General features: G+C 42.3%; 1 long non-coding RNA gene across 1 annotated transcript in view; it reads left to right on the plus strand.

The window, feature by feature from the left end:
* Nucleotides 1-23,836, plus strand: part of LOC127076782 (uncharacterized) — a 43,307-nt gene extending 19,471 nt beyond the window's left edge. Inside the window, exon 2 of the long non-coding RNA XR_007786870.1 lies at nt 23,457-23,836. This is a non-coding gene — a long non-coding RNA (uncharacterized LOC127076782). The remainder of the gene's footprint in view (nt 1-23,456) is intronic.
* The last annotated feature ends 567 nt before the right edge of the window (nt 23,837-24,403 follow it).

Below are 24,403 nucleotides of genomic sequence, written 5' to 3' on the forward strand. Positions count from 1 at the left end.
AAGTTACTTTCTAGTACCATGGACAAGGATATAGGACACTCAAATAGACCACCCATGTTGGATGGCTCTAATTATGATGACTGGAAGCCTCGTATGATAGCCTTCTTAAGGTCTCTAGATAGCAAAGTCTGGAGAGCTGTCAACAAAGGATGGGAACATCCAATGAGGACAGGTGAAGATGGAGGCAGTGAGCAGATTCCTGAAGAAGAGTGGGACAAGGAGCAAGAGGCACTAGCTCTTGGAAATTCCAAGGCCTTGAATGCATTGTTCAATGGAATCAGTAAGAACATCTTCAGGCTGGTGCACCACTGTGAACTAGCTAAGGAAGTTTGGGATACCCTCAAGGTAACTCATGAAGGTACTTCCAAGGTGAAGATGTCCAAACTTCAGATGCTGACCACCAAGTTTGAAAATCTGAGGATGAAAGAGGATGAGACTATTCATGACTTTCACATGAATATTCTTGAAATTGCAAACACCTCTGGTGGACTAGGTGAGAAAATGGATGAAGAGAAACTTGTAAGAAAGATTCTCAGGTCCCTGCCTAAGATATTTGCTATGAAGGTCACAGCCATAGAGGAGGCGCAGGACATCTGCAACATGAAGGTGGATGAGCTTATTGGTTCTCTCCAAACCTTTGAAATGGGCTTGGATGAGTATGTTGAGAAGAAGAACAAAAGTATAGCTTTTGTATCTAATGCTGAAGAGGAGTCAGAAGCGGGATATACTGGAGGTGATGAAAGTATATCAGAAGCCTTAGCCATGCTTGGGAGATAGTTCAACAAGCTCATAAAGAAATTTGATCAACAGGGTAGACCCAATGTCAAGAACATCCCGTCTGACATAAATAAAAGATCAACTTCTGAAGAAAAGTTCAACCAAGGCAAGGGAATCCAGTGCCATGGATGTGAAGGATATGGTCATATTAAGGCTGACTGCCCTACCTTTCTCATGAGGCAAAGGAAAGGGCTATCTGTCACCTGGTCAGAAGAAGACACTGAGAGTGAATCTGAAGGAGAATCGGCCAAACATGTCACTGCTCTGACCAGTGTTTGTGCCTCAGAGGATAACTCAAGTGGAGATGAGCTCACCTTGGATGAGCTTGCTGCCTCATATAAAGAACTATGTGTTAAAAGTGCAGAAGTTTGCATCCAAGGAGAAAAGCATAAGAAACTCATCAAAGAGCTAGAAGCTGAGAAACTAGAGCAGTTGAAAGTCATAGAGGGTCTGAAGGGTGAGATTTCTTTGCTGACCTCTAAGCTAGACCAAATGACCAAATCCATCAAAATGTTGAATAAGGGATCTGACACCTTGGAAGAGATCCTGAAGACAGGACAGAAGTCTGGAACCACATCTGGTTTAGGCTTTGGGAAAAGATCCTCAGCTGAACGCAAACGCCCAAAGGCTAAAGTTCAAAAATCCAAAGGGAAGTCACATCCAAAGTCACAACATCGAGGAACCAGAATGAACAATCATCAGAAGAAGAAATTCAAGAGATGGAAATGTCATTACTGTGGTAGATTCGGTCACATAAAACCATTCTGCTATAGGCTGCATGGTTACCCAAACCAGACCTCTCAAGGTAGGCCTAAGAAGAAGGTGTCTACGCATAATGTCCCCATTAAGAAACAAACATGGGCGGCTAAGCAGACACCTCAGGTCAATCCTAAGCAGCTGGCATCTAAGATTCACTTCTCTCCTGAGAATCAACAGTGTGTTGCTAACCTTGCTCACACTTCTTCAAGGGGACATATCAGACAAGATTGGTACCTTGATAATGGCTGCTCAAGGCATATGACTGGGATGAACAACCTAGTGGTGAATCTACATCCTTCTAACACCAAGTTTGTGACATTAGGTGATGGAACTAAAAGAGAAGTCATGGGTGTTGGGAAGCTGGACTGTCCAGAAACTCCAAAATTGAGTGATGTATTGTTAGTAAAAGGACTGACTGTGAACCTCATAAGCATAAGCCAGCTGTGTGACCAAGGATACAAGGTGGAATTTACCAAGGGAGGATGTGTGGTGTTGAATGGGTGCAATCAAGAAGTGATGAGAGGAGATAGATCCAAAGATAATTGCTATCTATGGAAATCTAAAGACTCTCTCAACTTTCCCAAGTGTCCTTTGGCCAAGGGAGATCAGGAAGGGAAGCTGGGACATGGAAGACTTGATCCCCTTCAGGTAAAAGGAGTGAAGAAGAGCATTTCCAAGGGAGCTATGAGAAGAGTCTCATATCTGTCTTTAGATAAAAGGACAGACTGTGGAAAGTGTCTAATCAAAAGTAATGAGCCCTTGGTACCCATTGGTCACCATACAACTGATATGACAGCAAGGGATAGACAGAGGTGTGTATTATTGACGTCTGCAGAAACTCAGTACCTAGCTTGTGGTAGCAAGTGGTCATCTCTAGTATGGAGGAACCTGATGCAGACAGAGTACAATGTCACCCGGAATGTCATGACATCGTACGTTACTAAGTGTGAAACTAGTAAGGGGAAAGAGGGAATGCGTGCGTCTGAAAAGTTATAGCAACTAATGAAGTTAGTTAGCTACTGTTTAATAAGTCAAATTATTAAACAACAAATAGTGAGCTCTGAGTGGTCAAAATCTAATAGACCTCACTCTTGCGTCAAGCGTTTCACATTCCGTCGTTTCTACTCCCATCTGTGCAAACCCTCTTCCAAAGAAACGATTCAACTCTCCTCCGAGACGTTAAGCATGTCGCACAATTCCGACTCAACCGCCTACACCACCATGTCTGATTCTCTCAGCACTGAGTCTGACTACCCTACCCGGGAGGATCCTGTTGTTGACGCAGCAACTTCGTCCCATGCAAGAAGACCTAAGGAAACGGTCTCCGGATTTTCATCAGAAATCGCTCTTGATGAACAAACAAGGGAAGGCTCGAGGTATGTACATAACTCCATTGCAACTATCGTCACTCAGATACTATCTGGTAATAGAAATGTTCCTGGGGTTTCTGTTCCCTTGAACACAATCATTCCTGATATTGCTGCATGTCAAGATAAAGCTGTAGTGTTGAGAAAGGATGTCACTGACAATGTTGAGCAACCAGATGCTCATGAGGGGTCAAAGATTGACAAACCCTCAGGCAAAGTGAGAGGTGAGAAGGCCAATGTTACTCAAAGTGTTGAGGACAACCCTAGAGCTGAAACGATCACCGTGGAAGAGCTCTCTGACAATGAACTTTTGGCTTCAGTTGTCCCTAGGATAGCCAAGAGGGTTAGGTCTAGGAGGGAGAAAAAGACTGTGGAGCAGAAGTCCCCCTCCAAGGAAGTTGGTGAGACAAATCCTCACAAGCAACCTGAGACAGAGAGTTCACACAAGAGGAAAGGTTATGGACCTACAAAATCTTGGAGCAAAGAGGTGCCCAAGAAGTTGAAGACCAAGGCTGTGGTGGTGGAGTCTGAATCTGATGTCCCATGTGATGTCACAACATCCATGTCCAGGAAGAAGCCTTCTTCCAGCAGGCTGGCAACCAGTGTCCCAGAAGTTCCTATTGACAATGTGTCCTTCCACTTTGCCTCCAGTGTTAACAGGTGGAAGTATGTATACCACAAGAGGCTGGCATTGGAGAGAGAACTGGCTCAGAATGCATTGGAGTGTAAGGAAATTATGGATCTCATCAAAGAGGCAGGACTGATGAGAACAATGACTAAACTCCCTAAATGCTATGAGACCTTAGTGAAGGAGTTCATTGTTAATCTGTCTGAGGAGTGTGCTGATGGGAAATCCAGAGAATTTAGAAAGGTCTATGTGCGTGGCAAGTGTGTGACCTTTTCCCCCTCAGTGATAAATCTGTATTTGGGAAGAGCAGATGAAGTGCAACCAGAGCTTGAAGTGACTGACAATACTATCTGTCAAGTCATCACAGCAAAGCAAGTCCGGAAATGGCCTCTCAAAGGGAAGCTGGTGGTCAGTCAACTAAGTGTAAAGTATGCAATGTTACACAAGGTTGGAGCAGCCAACTGGGTACCAACAAATCACAAGTCAACTGTGTCTGTGATGTTAGGAAAGTTCATCTATGCAGTGGGGACCAAGGCAAAGGTGGACTATGGGACTTACATCTTTGAGCAGACCATGAAGCATGCTGGGAGTTTTAGTGTGAAGGGACCTATTGTCTTTCCGTCTCTCATATGTGGAATAGTGCTGAATCAATTTCCACACATCCTGACAGATAATGACTTTGTGAGAAGAAGAGAGAGTCCATTGGCGTTCAGCTACAAACTGTTTCTGGGCAAGCATGTCCCTGATATGGTCTTGACATCGGAAGAAACATCCAAAACTGGCAACCAACCAGACAAAGCTGTTGTTATTGCAGTTCTCAGAGAGACCTGCAAAGAGCTGGAGGCTAGAAAGCATGCTTTGGAAAAGCTCATCTTGCAATTGGAGACTTCTGCTGAGGACACGGATGGAGCTGATAGGCAAAGTTCTGAGGATGAGGAGGAGGCCAACTCTGAAGAGGAGGCTGATGATGAGGCTGAGGCTTAAATACTTGTCCTTGTGTGTTTTCTGTCATTTGTGTAATTCTAATTACTATTTGTGGATCTGTAATTTAAAGTGTTGCTTTGGCAACATTTTTGACAAAAAGGGGGAGTGACAAGTGATACCCCAGGACAACAGAAGTTTACTGTGTTAAACTTTGTTAAAAACAGGTTCTCATTCATGACAGATTGAAGTTTTCCTCTACTGCAGCAGTGTGATGAAGTGTGTATTTAGCTACTGCTTGTTTGCTGTTGTGTGTGAAGTTTTTATTTAACTTCCTCCCCTGCAGCTGCTGTGTGTTGAAGTGTGCTGCTGTGTGAAGTTTTTATTTAACTTCCATGTGTGTGAGTGTGCTGCCACTCTGAGTGTATTAGCTAGTATTATTTCCTGCTAAGTGTGTGATTCCGCTGCTATGAACTCTGTTATGGGGATCAAAGTGTTTTAGCCAAAAATTTGCCAAAGGGGGAGTTTGTAGGTGTTTAATTGGCTGCATTATATGGTAAAACACTAGCTGGTTACAAATGTCTTGACTGATGTCATGACATGATTTGTATGTGTGACTACATTGTAGGTTAGAATATCTAACTGTACTCTGATGTCTTGACTGATGTCATGACACACTTGAGTAGTTACTGCAGGATTAGCTAACACAGGATTTATTGAATGTCAAACTGGATGTTGTGACATTCATACCTGTCAACAAATACTAAGGAATAGAACAGCTGGTGTTCTGTTAGAACTTAGTATTTATTTCCAGTCTGGTTATCAAGGGAAGACCAGACCTGGCATAAGGCCTACTGACTGAATGTCAAATTGGATGTTATTACATTCATCATTAACAGCAGCTACTGAACATTAGACAGAGTGGTGTTCTGCTATACTTCAGCATGTAACTTAGTTTGTTCTTCAAGAGAATAACAGAACTAACTTAAGGCCAAATGTGTAAATGTTAAGTTGGACACTTTAACATTTATTAATGTAAGCTGTTACTGTAGTATGGTCATTTTGATCATGTACAGGTCAGCAAAATTGTACAGTCTGTTTTCTGGAAAAACAGACTCAGCATATGGACCTTGATGTCAAGCTGAATGTCGTGACATTCATTCCTGACAGCATATGCTATATTGTAGGTTGTTCAGTTTTCTGTTTCAGCTTTTCTTGGGCTATTCTTCAGGAAGTCAACAGCTTAGAGAAAAACCAGGAAACCAACAACCAAGTTACAGTTAATGAACCTAACAAATAGCCTATTTGTTAGTAACCTAAATGTTGAATTTATGGGAACTCGTGTGACCTTAAATTCAGGAGAATACAGGTGCAAAAGCCCAGGTACTGCAATATAAAAAGGAAGGCGTTCCTTCATTCAGTTTCGGGGATTTTGAGGCGTGAAGATTTTGTGTGTCCATCATACTTCACTGCTGTATTTTTGTGAGTCTTGTATTAGACATATCTTGTAAGCCAAGCCATTATCACGTTGATGATTGTTTTGGTATAGGGTGTTCATTGAGTTGTAAGTGTTGTGTCGCTCAAAGCTTTTAAGCGTGAGTGCTGTGTATCTTGATTAAAGTTGTGAAGCACAATCAAGAGTTGTTTGAAGTGTGACTTCAACTTGTCTTTAATATTGTTTAAAGATAGTTATCACTGAGGTGATTGAGGGGGAGTGAGTAGGAACTCTGATCTTAGTGTAAGATTGAAATTGCATTGGGTAGGGATTAAGTGATAAGTTGTAAACGGGTGAGTTTAGCTTTGAATTGATATTACTAATAGTGGATTTCCTCCCTTGCTTGGTAGCCCCCAGATGTAGGTCATGTTGGACTGAACTGGGTAAACAATTACTTGTGTTATTTACTGCACTTACTTTTAAGTTCTGCATAATTCCTGTCTGTGCAGAATTGGATGTCATAACAACCCGTGTGACATCCAAAGTCTGATAACTAGAATTTCAATTGGCATCAGAGCAGGCACCCTGCCTGTGAATTTCTGGGTGAGATCTAGGGAAGTTACTTTCTAGTACCATGGACAAGGATATAGGACACTCAAATAGACCACCCATGTTGGATGGCTCTAATTATGATGACTGGAAGCCTCGTATGATAGCCTTCTTAAGGTCTCTAGATAGCAAAGTCTGGAGAGCTGTCAACAAAGGATGGGAACATCCAATGAGGACAGGTGAAGATGGAGGCAGTGAGCAGATTCCTGAAGAAGAGTGGGACAAGGAGCAAGAGGCACTAGCTCTTGGAAATTCCAAGGCCTTGAATGCATTGTTCAATGGAATCAGTAAGAACATCTTCAGGCTGGTGCACCACTGTGAACTAGCTAAGGAAGTTTGGGATACCCTCAAGGTAACTCATGAAGGTACTTCCAAGGTGAAGATGTCCAAACTTCAGATGCTGACCACCAAGTTTGAAAATCTGAGGATGAAAGAGGATGAGACTATTCATGACTTTCACATGAATATTCTTGAAATTGCAAACACCTCTGGTGGACTAGGTGAGAAAATGGATGAAGAGAAACTTGTAAGAAAGATTCTCAGGTCCCTGCCTAAGATATTTGCTATGAAGGTCACAGCCATAGAGGAGGCGCAGGACATCTGCAACATGAAGGTGGATGAGCTCATTGGTTCTCTCCAAACCTTTGAAATGGGCTTGGATGAGTATGCTGAGAAGAAGAACAAAAGTATAGCTTTTGTATCTAATGCTGAAGAGGAGTCAGAAGCGGGATATACTGGAGGTGATGAAAGTATATCAGAAGCCTTAGCCATGCTTGGGAGATAGTTCAACAAGCTCATAAAGAAATTTGATCAACAGGGTAGACCCAATGTCAAGAACATCCCGTCTGACATAAATAAAAGATCAACTTCTGAAGAAAAGTTCAACCAAGGCAAGGGAATCCAGTGCCATGGATGTGAAGGATATGGTCATATTAAGGCTGACTGCCCTACCTTTCTCATGAGGCAAAGGAAAGGGCTATCTGTCACCTGGTCAGAAGAAGACACTGAGAGTGAATCTGAAGGAGAATCGGCCAAACATGTCACTGCTCTGACCAGTATTTGTGCCTCAGAGGATAACTCAAGTGGAGATGAGCTCACCTTGGATGAGCTTGCTGCCTCATATAAAGAACTATGTGTTAAAAGTGCAGAAGTTTGCATCCAAGGAGAAAAGCATAAGAAACTCATCAAAGAGCTAGAAGCTGAGAAACTAGAGCAGTTGAAAGTCATAGAGGGTCTGAAGGGTGAGATTTCTTTGCTGACCTCTAAGCTAGACCAAATGACCAAATCCATCAAAATGTTGAATAAGGGATCTGACACCTTGGAAGAGATCCTGAAGACAGGACAGAAGTCTGGAACCACATCTGGTTTAGGCTTTGGGAAAAGATCCTCAGCTGAACGCAAACGCCCAAAGGCTAAAGTTCAAAAATCCAAAGGGAAGTCACATCCAAAGTCACAACATCGAGGAACCAGAATGAACAATCATCAGAAGAAGAAATTCAAGAGATGGAAATGTCATTACTGTGGTAGATTCGGTCACATAAAACCATTCTGCTATAGGCTGCATGGTTACCCAAACCAGACCTCTCAAGGTAGGCCTAAGAAGAAGGTGTCTACGCATAATGTCCCTATTAAGAAACAAACATGGGCGGCTAAGCAGACACCTCAGGTCAATCCTAAGCAGCTGGCATCTAAGATTCACTTCTCTCCTGAGAATCAACAGTGTGTTGCTAACCTTGCTCACACTTCTTCAAGGGGACATATCAGACAAGATTGGTACCTTGATAATGGATGCTCAAGGCATATGACTGGGATGAACAACCTAGTGGTGAATCTACATCCTTCTAACACCAAGTTTGTGACATTAGGTGATGGAACTAAAAGAGAAGTCATGGGTGTTGGGAAGCTGGACTGTCCAGAAACTCCAAAATTGAGTGATGTATTGTTAGTAAAAGGACTGACTGTGAACCTCATAAGCATAAGCCAGCTGTGTGACCAAGGATACAAGGTGGAATTTACCAAGGGAGGATGTGTGGTGTTGAATGGGTGCAATCAAGAAGTGATGAGAGGAGATAGATCCAAAGATAATTGCTATCTATGGAAATCTAAAGACTCTCTCAACTTTCCCAAGTGTCCTTTGGCCAAGGGAGATCAGGAAGGGAAGCTGGGACATGGAAGACTTGATCCCCTTCAGGTAAAAGGAGTGAAGAAGAGCATTTCCAAGGGAGCTATGAGAAGAGTCTCATATCTGTCTTTAGATAAAAGGACAGACTGTGGAAAGTGTCTGATCAAAAGTAATGAGCCCTTGGTACCCATTGGTCACCATACAACTGATATGACAGCAAGGGATAGACAGAGGTGTGTATTATTGACGTCTGCAGAAACTCAGTACCTAGCGTGTGGTAGCAAGTGGTCATCTCTAGTATGGAGGAACCTGATGCAGACAGAGTACAATGTCACCCGGAATGTCATGATATTGTACGTTACTAAGTGTGAAACTAGTAAGGGCAAAGAGGGAATGCGTGCGTCTGAAAAGTTATAGCAACTAATGAAGTTAGTTAGCTACTGTTTAATAAGTCAAATTATTAAACAACAAATAGTGAGCTCTGAGTGGTCAAAATCTAATAGACCTCACTCTTGCGTCAAGCGTTTCACATTCCGTCGTTTCTACTCCCATCTGTGCAAACCCTCTTCCAAAGAAACGATTCAACTCTCCTCCGAGACGTTAAGCATGTCGCACAATTCCGACTCAACCGCCTACACCACCATGTCTGATTCTCTCAGCACTGAGTCTGACTACCCTACCCGGGAGGATCCTGTTGTTGACGCAGCAACTTCGTCCCATGCAAGAAGACCTAAGGAAACGGTCTCCGGATTTTCATCAGAAATCGCTCTTGATGAACAAACAAGGGAAGGCTCGAGGTATGTACATAACTCCATTGCAACTATCGTCACTCAGATACTATCTGGTAATAGAAATGTTCCTGGGGTTTCTGTTCCCTTGAACACAATCATTCCTGATATTGCTGCATGTCAAGATAAAGCTGTAGTGTTGAGAAAGGATGTCACTGACAATGTTGAGCAACCAGATGCTCATGAGGGGTCAAAGATTGACAAACCCTCAGGCAAAGTGAGAGGTGAGAAGGCCAATGTTACTCAAAGTGTTGAGGACAACCCTAGAGCTGAAACGATCACCGTGGAAGAGCTCTCTGACAATGAACTTTTGGCTTCATTTGTCCCTAGGATAGCCAAGAGGGTTAGGTCTAGGAGGGAGAAAAAGACTGTGGAGCAGAAGTCCCCCTCCAAGGAAGTTGGTGAGACAAATCCTCACAAGCAACCTGAGACAGAGAGTTCACACAAGAGGAAAGGTTATGGACCTACAAAATCTTGGAGCAAAGAGGTGCCCAAGAAGTTGAAGACCAAGGCTGTGGTGGTGGAGTCTGAATCTGATGTCCCATGTGATGTCACAACATCCATGTCCAGGAAGAAGCCTTCTTCCAACAGGCTGGCAACCAGTGTCCCAGAAGTTCCTATTGACAATGTGTCCTTCCACTTTGCCTCCAGTGTTAACAGGTGGAAGTATGTATACCACAAGAGGCTGGCATTGGAGAGAGAACTGGCTCAGAATGCATTGGAGTGTAAGGAAATTATGGATCTCATCAAAGAGGCAGGACTGATGAGAACAATGACTAAACTCCCTAAATGCTATGAGACCTTAGTGAAGGAGTTCATTGTTAATCTGTCTGAGGAGTGTGCTGATGGGAAATCCAGAGAATTTAGAAAGGTCTATGTGCGTGGCAAGTGTGTGACCTTTTCCCCCTCAGTGATAAATCTGTATTTGGGAAGAGCAGATGAAGTGCAACCAGAGCTTGAAGTGACTGACAATACTATCTGTCAAGTCATCACAGCAAAGCAAGTCCGGAAATGGCCTCTCAAAGGGAAGCTGGTGGTCAGTCAACTAAGTGTAAAGTATGCAATGTTACACAAGGTTGGAGCAGCCAACTGGGTACCAACAAATCACAAGTCAACTGTGTCTGTGATGTTAGGAAAGTTCATCTATGCAGTGGGGACCAAGGCAAAGGTGGACTATGGGACTTACATCTTTGAGCAGACCATGAAGCATGCTGGGAGTTTTAGTGTGAAGGGACCTATTGCCTTTCCGTCTCTCATATGTGGAATAGTGCTGAATCAATTTCCACACATCCTGACAGATAATGACTTTGTGAGAAGAAGAGAGAGTCCATTGGCGTTCAGCTACAAACTGTTTCTGGGCAAGCATGTCCCTGATATGGTCTTGACATCGGAAGAAACATCCAAAACTGGCAACCAACCAGACAAAGCTGCTGTTATTGCAGTTCTCAGAGAGACCTGCAAAGAGCTGGAGGCTAGAAAGCATACTTTGGAAAAGCTCATCTTGCAATTGGAGACTTCTGCTGAGGACACGGATGGAGCTGATAGGCAAAGTTCTGAGGATGAGGAGGAGGCCAGCTCTGAAGAGGAGGCTGATGATGAGGCTGAGGCTTAAATACTTGTCCTTGTGTGTTTTCTGTCATTCGTGTAATTCTAATTACTATTTGTGGATCTGTAATTTAAAGTGTTGCTTTGGCAACATTTTTGACAAAAAGGGGGAGTGACAAGTGATACCCCAGGACAACAGAAGTTTACTGTGTTAAACTTTGTTAAAAACAGGTTTTCATTCATGACAGATTGAAGTTTTCCTCTACTGCAGCAGTGTGATGAAGTGTGTATTTAGCTACTGCTTGTTTACTGTTGTGTGTGAAGTTTTTATTTAACTTCCTCCCCTGCAGCTGCTGTGTGTTGAAGTGTGCTGCTGTGTGAAGTTTTTATTTAACTTCCATGTGTGTGAGTGTGCTGCCACTCTGAGTGTATTAGCTAGTATTATTTCCTGCTAAGTGTGTGATTCCGCTGCTATGAACTCTGTTATGGGGATCAAAGTGTTTTAGCCAAAAATTTGCCAAAGGGGGAGTTTGTAGGTGTTTAATTGGCTGCATTATATGGTAAAACACTAGCTGGTTACAAATGTCTTGACTGATGTCATGACATGATTTGTATGTGTGACTACATTGTAGGTTAGAATATCTAACTGTACTCTGATGTCTTGACTGATGTCATGACACACTTGAGTAGTTACTGCAGGATTAGCTAACACAGGATTTATTGAATGTCAAACTGGATGTTGTGACATTCATACCTGTCAACAAATACTAAGGAATAGAACAGCTGGTGTTCTGTTAGAACTTAGTATTTATTTCCAGTCTAGTTATCAAGGGAAGACCAGACCTGGCATAAGGCCTACTGACTGAATGTCAAATTGGATGTTATGACATTCATCATTAACAGCAGCTACTGAACATTAGACAGAGTGGTATTCTGCTATACTTCAGCATGTAACTTAGTTTGTTCTTCAAGAGAATAACAGAACTAACTTAAGGCCAAATGTGTAAATGTTAAGTTGGACACTTTAACATTTATTAATGTAAGCTGTTACTGTAGTATGGTCATTTTGATCATGTACAGGTCAGCAAAATTGTACAGTCTGTTTTCTGGAAAAACAGACTCAGCATATGGACCTTGATGTCAAGCTGAATGTCGTGACATTCATTCCTGACAGCATATGCTATATTGTAGGTTGTTCAGTTTTCTATTTCAGCTTTTCTTGGGCTATTCTTCAGGAAGTCAACAGCTTAGAGAAAAACCAGGAAACCAACAACCAAGTTACAGTTAATGAACCTAACAAATAGCCTATTTGTTAGTAACCTAAATGTTGAATTTATGGGAACTCGTGTGACCTTAAATTCAGGAGAATACAGGTGCAAAAGCCCAGGTACTGCAATATAAAAAGGAAGGCGTTCCTTCATTCAGTTTCGGGGATTTTGAGGCGTGAAGATTTTGTGTGTCCATCATACTTCACTGCTGTATTTTTGTGAGTCTTGTATTAGACATATCTTGTAAGCCAAGCCATTATCACGTTGATGATTGTTTTGGTATAGGGTGTTCATTGAGTTGTAAGTGTTGTGTCGCTCAAAGCTTTTAAGCGTGAGTGCTGTGTATCTTGATTAAAGTTGTGAAGCACAATCAAGAGTTGTTTGAAGTGTGACTTCAACTTGTCTTTAATATTGTTTAAAGATAGTTATCACTGAGGTGATTGAGGGGGAGTGAGTAGGAACTCTGATCTTAGTGTAAGATTGAAATTGCATTGGGTAGGGATTAAGTGATAAGTTGTAAACGGGTGAGTTTAGCTTTGAATTGATATTACTAATAGTGGATTTCCTCCCTGGCTTGGTAGCCCCCAGATGTAGGTCATGTTGGACTGAACTGGGTAAACAATTACTTGTGTTATTTACTGCACTTACTTTTAAGTTCTGCATAATTCCTGTCTGTGCAGAATTGGATGTCATAACAACCCGTGTGACATCCAAAGTCTGATAACTAGAATTTCAATTGGCATCAGAGCAGGCACCCTGCCTGTGAATTTCTGGGTGAGATCTAGGGAAGTTACTTTCTAGTACCATGGACAAGGATATAGGACACTCAAATAGACCACCCATGTTGGATGGCTCTAATTATGATGACTGGAAGCCTCGTATGATAGCCTTCTTAAGGTCTCTAGATAGCAAAGTCTGGAGAGCTGTCAACAAAGGATGGGAACATCCAATGAGGACAGGTGAAGATGGAGGCAGTGAGCAGATTCCTGAAGAAGAGTGGGACAAGGAGCAAGAGGCACTAGCTCTTGGAAATTCCAAGGCCTTGAATGCATTGTTCAATGGAATCAGTAAGAACATCTTCAGGCTGGTGCACCACTGTGAACTAGCTAAGGAAGTTTGGGATACCCTCAAGGTAACTCATGAAGGTACTTCCAAGGTGAAGATGTCCAAACTTCAGATGCTGACCACCAAGTTTGAAAATCTGAGGATGAAAGAGGATGAGACTATTCATGACTTTCACATGAATATTCTTGAAATTGCAAACACCTCTGGTGGACTAGGTGAGAAAATGGATGAAGAGAAACTTGTAAGAAAGATTCTCAGGTCCCTGCCTAAGATATTTGCTATGAAGGTCACAGCCATAGAGGAGGCGCAGGACATCTGCAACATGAAGGTGGATGAGCTCATTGGTTCTCTCCAAACCTTTGAAATGGGCTTGGATGAGTATGCTGAGAAGAAGAACAAAAGTATAGCTTTTGTATCTAATGCTGAAGAGGAGTCAGAAGCGGGATATACTAGAGGTGATGAAAGTATATCAGAAGCCTTAGCCATGCTTGGGAGATAGTTCAACAAGCTCATAAAGAAATTTGATCAACAGGGTAGACCCAATGTCAAGAACATCCCGTCTGACATAAATAAAAGATCAACTTCTGAAGAAAAGTTCAACCAAGGCAAGGGAATCCAGTGCCATGGATGTGAAGGATATGGTCATATTAAGGCTGACTGCCCTACCTTTCTCATGAGGCAAAGGAAAGGGCTATCTGTCACCTGGTCAGAAGAAGACACTGAGAGTGAATCTGAAGGAGAATCGGCCAAACATGTCACTGCTCTGACCAGTGTTTGTGCCTCAGAGGATAACTCAAGTGGAGATGAGCTCACCTTGGATGAGCTTGCTGCCTCATATAAAGAACTATGTGTTAAAAGTGCAGGAGTTTGCATCCAAGGAGAAAAGCATAAGAAACTCATCAAAGAGCTAGAAGCTGAGAAACTAGAGCAGCTGAAAGTCATAGAGGGTCTGAAGGGTGAGATTTCTTTGCTGACCTCTAAGCTAGACCAAATGACCAAATCCATCAAAATGTTGAATAAGGGATCTGACACCTTGGAAGAGATCCTGAAGACAGGACAGAAGTCTGGAACCACATCTGGTTTAGGCTTTGGGAAAAGATCCTCAGCTGAACGCAAACGCCCAAAGGCTAAAGTTCAAAAATCCAAAGGGAAGTCACATCCAAAGTCACAACATCGAGGAACCAGAATGAACAATCATCAGAAGAAGAAATTCAAGAGATGGAAATGTCATTACTGTGGTAGATTCGGTCACATAAAACCATTCTGCTATAGGCTGCATGGTTACCCAAACCAGACCTCTCAAGGTAGGCCTAAGAAGAAGGTGTCTACGCATAATGTCCCTATTAAGAAACAAACATGGGCGGCTAAGCAGACACCTCAGGTCAATCCTAAGCAGCTGGCATCTAAGATTCACTTCTCTCCTGAGAATCAACAGTGTGTTGCTAACCTTGCTCACACTTCTTCAAGGGGACATATCAGACAAGATTGGTACCTTGATAATGGATGCTCAAGGCATATGACTGGGATGAACAACCTAGTGGTGAATCTACATCCTTCTAACACCAAGTTTGTGACATTAGGTGATGGAACTAAAAGAGAAGTCATGGGTGTTGGGAAGCTGGACTGTCCAGAAACTCCAAAATTGAGTGATGTATTGTTAGTAAAAGGACTGACTGTGAACCTCATAAGCATAAGCCAGCTGTGTGACCAAGGATACAAGGTGGAATTTACCAAGGGAGGATGTGTGGTGTTGAATGGGTGCAATCAAGAAGTGATGAGAGGAGATAGATCCAAAGATAATTGCTATCTATGGAAATCTAAAGACTCTCTCAACTTTCCCAAGTGTCCTTTGGCCAAGGGAGATCAGGAAGGGAAGCTGGGACATGGAAGACTTGATCCCCTTCAGGTAAAAGGAGTGAAGAAGAGCATTTCCAAGGGAGCTATGAGAAGAGTCTCATATCTGTCTTTAGATAAAAGGACAGACTGTGGAAAGTGTCTGATCAAAAGTAATGAGCCCTTGGTACCCATTGGTCACCATACAACTGATATGACAGCAAGGGATAGACAGAGGTGTGTATTATTGACGTCTGCAGAAACTCAGTACCTAGCGTGTGGTAGCAAGTGGTCATCTCTAGTATGGAGGAACCTGATGCAGACAGAGTACAATGTCACCCGGAATGTCATGATATTGTACGTTACTAAGTGTGAAACTAGTAAGGGCAAAGAGGGAATGCGTGCGTCTGAAAAGTTATAGCAACTAATGAAGTTAGTTAGCTACTGTTTAATAAGTCAAATTATTAAACAACAAATAGTGAGCTCTGAGTGGTCAAAATCTAATAGACCTCACTCTTGCGTCAAGCGTTTCACATTCCGTCGTTTCTACTCCCATCTGTGCAAACCCTCTTCCAAAGAAACGATTCAACTCTCCTCCGAGACGTTAAGCATGTCGCACAATTCCGACTCAACCGCCTACACCACCATGTCTGATTCTCTCAGCACTGAGTCTGACTACCCTACCCGGGAGGATCCTGTTGTTGACGCAGCAACTTCGTCCCATGCAAGAAGACCTAAGGAAACGGTCTCCGGATTTTCATCAGAAATCGCTCTTGATGAACAAACAAGGGAAGGCTCGAGGTATGTACATAACTCCATTGCAACTATCGTCACTCAGATACTATCTGGTAATAGAAATGTTCCTGGGGTTTCTGTTCCCTTGAACACAATCATTCCTGATATTGCTGCATGTCAAGATAAAGCTGTAGTGTTGAGAAAGGATGTCACTGACAATGTTGAGCAACCAGATGCTCATGAGGGGTCAAAGATTGACAAACCCTCAGGCAAAGTGAGAGGTGAGAAGGCCAATGTTACTCAAAGTGTTGAGGACAACCCTAGAGCTGAAACGATCACCGTGGAAGAGCTCTCTGACAATGAACTTTTGGCTTCAGTTGTCCCTAGGATAGCCAAGAGGGTTAGGTCTAGGAGGGAGAAAAAGACTGTGGAGCAGAAGTCCCCCTCCAAGGAAGTTGGTGAGACAAATCCTCACAAGCAACCTGAGACAGAGAGTTCACACAAGAGGAAAGGTTATGGACCTACAAAATCTTGGAGCAAAGAGGTGCCCAAGAAGTTGAAGACCAAGGCTGTGGTGGTGGAGTCTGAATCTGATGTCCCATGTGATGTCACAACATCCATGTCCAGGAAGAAGCCTTCTTCCAACAGGCTGGCAACCAGTGTCCCAGAAGTTCCTATTGACAATGTGTCCTTCCACTTTGCCTCCAGTGTTAACAGGTGGAAGTATGTATACCACAAGAGGCTGGCATTGGAGAGAGAACTGGCTCAGAATGCATTGGAGTGTAAGGAAATTGTGGATCTCATCAAAGAGGCAGGACTGATGAGAACAATGACTAACCGATTTGTTATCAATGAGATACGGAGAATTATTTTTTTTGAAGTCGGAACGAGACAAATCAAAAAGGGGCAAAGATGAAAACAAACATTGCCATTTTTATTTGTTTTTAAACTGCAAAAATAAATGAAAAACAGGGAACACCTCTTTTAATTTGAAAAACATCCATTTATTTATGATGCAAAAACGTTGCAAAATGAAACATATGAGGTGGCCCTTACAATGAACCATTATGTGTCGGGCAACACGTATGGCTTTCATGCAAATAAAGACTAAAAACAAGAAATATTACTCTTCCAGTAGAATGACGGTGATGATCTGTTAAGCCTTCCAGCTTCCTGGTACGCACGATTTTATCCATTGATCAATCTCCCAGTCACTGTCAGTCTCTTCACCTACCGCACAGGCGTGACCTGGATCCAGCATTCCGGCACTAACAAATGCGAACGGCTGACGACGTCCTCTGTTTTGTTCAGACGAGTCTTGACCTTCCTGATAGCCAATCCTGAACATATTTGCCTTTACCACAATGCCTATGATCTTTCCCCAGCCTGGGATCCCTCCATTTCTCACCACTTCCACGACCTACTTGTAAGAAGAACTGGACGGCTTTTTCTCTTTCTCATCAATAATGGCATTCTCCACCGTGACGGTTTCAACTGCCTGACATGGTGTTTCAAAATTTTCACCATCCATTTCTACCTTCACCATTCTCTGAGTCGTTTCCCTCGTCATTACACACCCCTTTGTGGCGACAGTCACACAGCAATTATCACAACGAGGGAAATCTCCATTCTTTATCAGAGGTCTCTGGACCACAGACATTGGAGCTTTTAACTGATCCCCATTCATCAACCCGATCGTTCTCCTATCCTCAGAAATTGCATTCATCCCCATCTGACCATGCGCGGGCATGTGATTAGCATTAACATTTGGAGGTTGTGCAAAATTAATGGCCTTGGAATCCACGAGGTCCTGGACAATATGCTTAAAAGCTTTACAATTTTCCACATTGTGTCCAGGGGCACCAGAGTGAAATTCACATTTGGCATTCTCATCATAACCGGCAGGCCTCTGATCAGGTTTCAACGGAGTCAACATCCTTGGCCGCACCAATCCAAGATCCTTCAACCTCTTCAACAGAAGAGCATACGTCATGGGTGGCCTATCAAATTGACGATCAACCCCCTTTCCTCTCACTTGGTTCCCAGCTCTCTGTGCTCTCTGTTGAGGTGGCGGCTGTTGCGGTGGTACAGGTGGATTACCAACAGGAACGGTTACAGCAGCAGCATAAAGGTGATAACGATCCTTACCGCGTTCCTTTTTTACTGGCACACCACTTGAATTTACCTCTTCCTTGAGCGGACCACTGCCAGAGGGTTCCTCTACTACAGAGCCAGAGGGGTTTGTCACTTCGGATGATGGAGCCTTTCCCTGAACTTTCTCCTTGATCATCCAGCCCTCAATCCTTCCCAATCTCTCGGCCATGGCTTTCTGCCCCAAGGCAAGCCCTTGCACCACTTTGAACAACTCCCTCATAATCCCTTTCAGTTCGAGGATGTCGACGTTAGGCGAATTCATCATTCCTGCGTCAATCAAACAGGTTAGAAACTGACACCTGCAAAACAGCAAACAGGTTAACATGACTCACACATGCACCATCTATCCATATGAGGAAGATTCTGTCCTTTGATTCTGGTTTCATCGAGACAGATAACATTTTGACATCCACATTCTGAAATTCAAGATGTCTCTCAACCAGATTCTCAATCAATAATTCTCCCCATATGGCTAGACATAGGTTCGATGCAGATGAATGCAAAATGAGAATGATGCTGATGCGTGAATGCAATGCACTGTGCCATCCTCCAAGTCATCTGAACATTTACTGCACTGAGTTACGGCCTCTGAACTGATCACCACCATCTGAAGGAATATGTAACCACAAGTCCAACTTGAGGGTTCCGAAATAAACGGAACTGAAAGATACATCACCATCATCACCAGACAATCTCTGAACAGATAACCACAACCCTCTGAATCGGCCCGGGGAATCCTGAAATAAACGGATCCCCACTGATAAATACCACAGACAGAACTCCGGCGTCTCTGAAATAAATGTCCATAAATCCGACTTATAAATATGACTCTGATCAACGGAACCAAAAGTCACCATCAAAGTCACCATCTGAACATGCACCTGTACGGATCACCCTCCCCTCACAGGTAAATTCTAATCAGGTCATCCTAAGGCGGATAATGGTTTTAACAATCGGGCAGAGATACTCAATGGGTTTGCCCTTTCGGGTGTGCTATTGTAGCTCTCCTGAGATCTTCTAAACCAAAGATCTGGGAAAGATCGGTCACCGAAGTCAATAGCTCAAAAGAGGTAACCCAACCAGAGTGGAAAACCCCACTGAGGAAGAGCACTCTCAGATGAACCTCGTCCGGCTTGTGGTATGTCACGTCGCAACAACATGCTCAACCAGCATGTGAGGAACGTGAGACCACGCTAATCCTAGGTGTATACTCGGGCCTGGGTTTTAGCCTCACTCAGAACACCCACCCCAAAACAGGGAACCACCTGCACAGAGAACGGCAACATGATAGTATGATGCATGCAAATATTTATGCAAATATATACACAATCAGAATAATAAATGCAATAAATAAAGCAACACAAACAACCTAAACCATCCTAGAACGCTAGGAGAGACTCGCTTAGGGAAGATGGACCAGCAGCAGGTCAACTTCTTTATCCCCAGCAGAGTCGTCAGCTATCGCATCCGCGAAAAACAATCGGCGGGCTAAAACAAAACAACACAGAGCCGCCACCGTGCGTTATTTATCCCAAAAGAGGGAAAGGAAACGCTCAGAGTAAACCTGGAAAAAGCATGGTCTCGCGACCAAAGAGAATGGGATCGGGAGTCGGTTACGCAAGGGGAAGGTATTAGCACCCCTCACGTCTGTCGTACTCGACGGGATCCACGCTCAAAAGATAGAAAAAGGTTGCTAAAACAAACATCACACACACAAGAAACACATGTGGAGGAAGAGGGGAGAGGGCTCGCTAGGATATCGCATCCTATGCCTACGTATCTCGTCTGGAACGAGAATCAGAGCTACCGTAGTTCGGCTGACGCACGCCGAAACAAACACACGCACAAAAAAGCAAACATGGAACCCGAACGCCAATAGCTGGACTTACATCAGCTTCCGAACCAAACAAACCCACACTGGAAACCAGATACCACTTGATGGACTTATACCGGACTCCAAGCACACAACAAGAGGATACGGAATGCCAATTGCTGGGCTTACATCCGTCTCCTACACACACAAGAAGAACAAGCAACAAGTTACTAAGGAGTCGGGAACTCGAGCCTAGCAACTGTCAAGCAAACACACACAAGAAGAAAAAGGGTGAAAAACAAAAAGGGTGCCCGGAGAGATCTCGTACGACCTCCTGCCTACATACCTCATCTGGTATGAGGATCAGGGCAACGTAGTTCCCCTTAACAGGGGAGAAACTTTCTCCTAACCAGAGACCGGGAAATGACCAACTAGAAGGGAGACTGACTCGAGCCTAATAGTTATCATGTATTCCACAATGGTCCTAGGTTGAGTTTTCTATCTACTTGCACAGGCTGCAAGCTAATCCTAACCAGGCAAAGCAAAGCATGCAAGCATAATTAAAAACAAAGCAAACATTCACAGTTAGCACACACTATATACAGACAAAGGTGGCTCAAACAAGGGTTAGACTGCCAAAGCAAGTCAACTGTATCAGGGTGATGTTAGCTCTTAACCCTGACACTGAGAGTCAGGGTGAAGCTGATGAAATAGGAAGTGAGGGGTGTGCCTCACAGCTCTTATCCCTGGCCAGGGAGAGCTTCAGACAAAGGAAGTGTGGGTTCAGAAAGTGGGAACCCTTCTACACTTATGACACTGACTCAACTGTACAACTGTACAAGGATCTTGGGTTTCTATCCTCAAGGCATCAACATGTAATGTGAGCCAAGGGATGACTCAACAGAAGAGCAGGAGATGGATTGCACATCTCTTGTGTCTGCCAATTGCCTTATTCAAGGTCTTTTCCTGCTTGGGGATAAAGATAAACAAGCACAAACATTGCCTCTTAAGGAGGACTTCAGACAGGTGCCTGGCCAAGTAACAGGCCAGGTCTTCCAGACTACATGGAGTTAGTGATGTTATACCTCAATTGGTTAAGCAACCAATCAACAGCAAAAAACAAGTTCACAATGAACTATAGCAACTAAGGTACCTTAACTGAAGTGCAGAACTGGAATCGCGATTTTCTGGCTTTGAAATGTTGAAATAGATGATCCTTCAAGCTCCAATAGATGAATGGATGATAGATCGTGACTCAATTGTCCTTGAAGCAACTCGAATCTTCACTTGCCATTGATGAAGCTCACTTTAACAGTCCTTGAAACAGCACGAAAATGGAGGTTCCTTGCTTGCAAAAGCCCAACAATGATTGTAGATGATGAAACAATGAAGAACAACACAAGTTCTTTGGAAAATTTGCAGAAAAAATCAAGAAGAAAAATTGAGAGAATGTGCAATTTTTGGATCTAGATCTGTTAGAATGAAGTGTTAATCTGAAAAACAGTTAGGATTAGCAATATATAGCATGGCTTAATCATTTCCTTAATCCTAATTAGCCAAAACCAAAGTGATTAGTGAAAATGCATTTTCATGCTAAATGGTAATTTGGTCTATTCACCCACACATGTGCAATGCAATGTAACAGTGCCAATTTCTGGTTTGAGCAAGTTTTAAAACATGTTTGTGAGCTAATGCAAATGGAATGGAGTGAAAACAATGAATATTTTGCAAAAACACCTTTTTCCCTCCAAAATTCAAATTAAGTCCACTTGAAAAATGGACTTTTTGTGTGAGCAAAATTCATGACATGTAATGCTTGTTTTGGATAGAGGGGATCAAAAGAAATTTGCTCAAAAAAACCTCACTCCATTTGGCCTTTTGAATCAAAAGTTATGCACTTTTGAAATTCAACTTTTCTTGACAATGATTTGATCATAACTTGCCAACCACACATGAGAAATTCATGTTCTTGGACTTTTTGGAAAGGTAAGAGCAAGATCTTCAACTTTAATGTTGGACAAAATTTCATTTGAAGCATTTTTGGACATGTAATTTTGAGGAGAAAACCTTTCCATTTTTGGCAATTTTGAATTACAAGTCACTTTCTATTTTTGGAAAGTTTTCATCTGACTTTATTTTCTTCATTCTTGATGTTTGAAATGTCAAATGAAACTTGTTTGGACATGAATGAAGTATCTATAACCCTCTCCCACCTCCAAATCCACGAATTCAGGCACAGTTGACCACAATTGACTTTTCTGACTGATAGATGAACTAGCCATGCATTGATCAACTTGAGCTTCAATCTCCTGATGAAAATGGCTCAATGATGAAACCCTAGCTTCCATAAGCTCAATATAATCACATGATGATCCCCATATCCATTGAAAACCTCATCTCCTTGACAAGCCCTGATTGGCACAAATCAGATGATTAGGGTTGACCAGTGGTCAAAACCCTAATCTCAAGGAATCTGATCAAGCATTATGAATCTCTTGGTGATGACAAGACCATGATGATGATGATGATGTACCATTTCAACCAAGATGAAGCTCAATCTCCTTGAGAATCAAGAAACCCTAATTTGAATCACACAACCTCAGATGGTTAATGATCAATCCAATGAAACCCTCAGGCTTGAATATCTTAACCCCTTTATCTTCTGATCAAGACTTAGGAGGATGACTTGCTTATGTTGCCACATGATATGCAAATATGCAATGCCTAATGACCTACAAAATGATATGCAATATGCTAAAGCTAGTCCTAAGAGAGGAGGGCAAATTTTGAGGTGTTACACATAGAATGCCTCATCCTCTAACTTGTTCAAAATATAGGTCCAACGTGTTCAGGGATATAAGAGCATATCATAGATGTGAATCATGCACTTGATCATAGTTAATATCCTAGGTTCATAAGAGATCGGTTCAAATTGGTCAAAATACATCTCAAAACTCATTTTTGGGTGTTTGAGAACTGTGAGTCGACTCATGACTCGAAGCAAAACTCTCGGGTCTGAACAGGTCGAGTAACCGGTCGACTCAATCCTGGGAAAACTAAATGAGTCCACTCATCCACATGTTGCATCGACTCATTTCCTATTTTCATTTGAACCATGTAGCCACGGGTATGAACAAGTCGAGTCATATGTCAACTCAACCCTGAATTATTTTTTTGTTTGAGTCGACTCATCTTCTGTTTAAGTCGACTCAACACCTGTTTTACTTGAATAATTTTGCCACGGGTCCATACAGGCCGAGTGACCTGTATGAACAGGTTGAGTGGCCATTGCTTAGACTTAACTTTCTGCTGTGTAATTTTGCAAAATAATTTTGTTATGTCTGTTAGTTGGTCCATGCATCATATAAATATTCTATAGTCTCTTCATCAACATTACAACAAGAAAAGTGAAAGATATACACCAAAGTGCTCTTCATCTTCATACTTCATTGCATTTCTCAATAATCACATATAATAATCTTTGTTGAACATTGTGCATTGTTGTTGTGATAACGTCCAAAATAGATTGGATTATCTTAGGTTGGGTTGAGGCTTTGTGTGGGTTTTTCTTGAATAAAACCATTGGGGTTTTGTCCTCCAAGAATTAGGTTTTTTTGCATTAACCTTTGCTTCGCAGATTCAGACGAGTGAAAAGTTTGAAGAACGGAAGGTTCGGTCAAACAAGTAATGGTAACCAGAGGATTGTGAAGAAAGCTTAAGGTTCAAGCGAATTGCGTTCAAAATCAGTCGAGCTGAAGTTTTGGAGAAGATGGCGTTCTTGCAATAAGGTAGCGGTAACTGGAGGTTTGTTCGAAGCGCTTGAATGACTTGGTTCAACTCGAATCAAGGGGAGAGAATAGAATAGGATCTGCAACAACTCTAGGGGTTGATTGGTGGTGATCATTTGTTCTCTTGTATTGACTTTGCAACGTGTTAATAAAAACATCTCAATTCTAGATTTAGAATTGAGGGCAGACGTACCCTAAGCGAGGACGATAGGGGAACTGCTTCAACAAATCCGGTCTTGTTCTCTCTATCTCTTAACTCTTTAAATTATGCATTAATTACGGTTTGTGTGAAATTAATAGTAAAATCAATATTGCTTGATTGTTGTGCATAGAAACTGTTCGATAAATTGGTGTAATCACTTTGATTGCAGTTGAGTAAAATTATGCACATTCAATTTGAGTAAAATTGAAACTTGGTGTGGAGTGCACACCAAGTGTTCGATAAAATTAATCTCACACAAATTTAGTAATATTTTACTTGATCTCATATTGCGTTTAAGCATTATTCGAGGTAACGATATCAAGGATTATAGTGGTTAATCGATTGATTTAGATAGTGGTTGATAATCTCTATCTTAGTAATTCCATTCAGTTTCACGCATATCCGATCTTTCCATTAACGAATCGTTTAGACGATTATAATCTAGGGTGTTTCCTCAACCGTTGAAAATAATTTTAAAAAGCGTTAAATTTCAAAAGTGATCTATTCAACCCCCCTTATAGATCGGTACTATCGTCTAATAAGTGGTATCACGAGCGTCAGTTGGTCTAGTGCTTCACATATAACTTTTTAGAA

Source organism: Lathyrus oleraceus, chromosome 1, assembly GCF_024323335.1.
Source record: "Lathyrus oleraceus cultivar Zhongwan6 chromosome 1, CAAS_Psat_ZW6_1.0, whole genome shotgun sequence".
In the NCBI taxonomy this organism is placed as follows: Eukaryota; Viridiplantae; Streptophyta; class Magnoliopsida; order Fabales; family Fabaceae; genus Lathyrus; species Lathyrus oleraceus.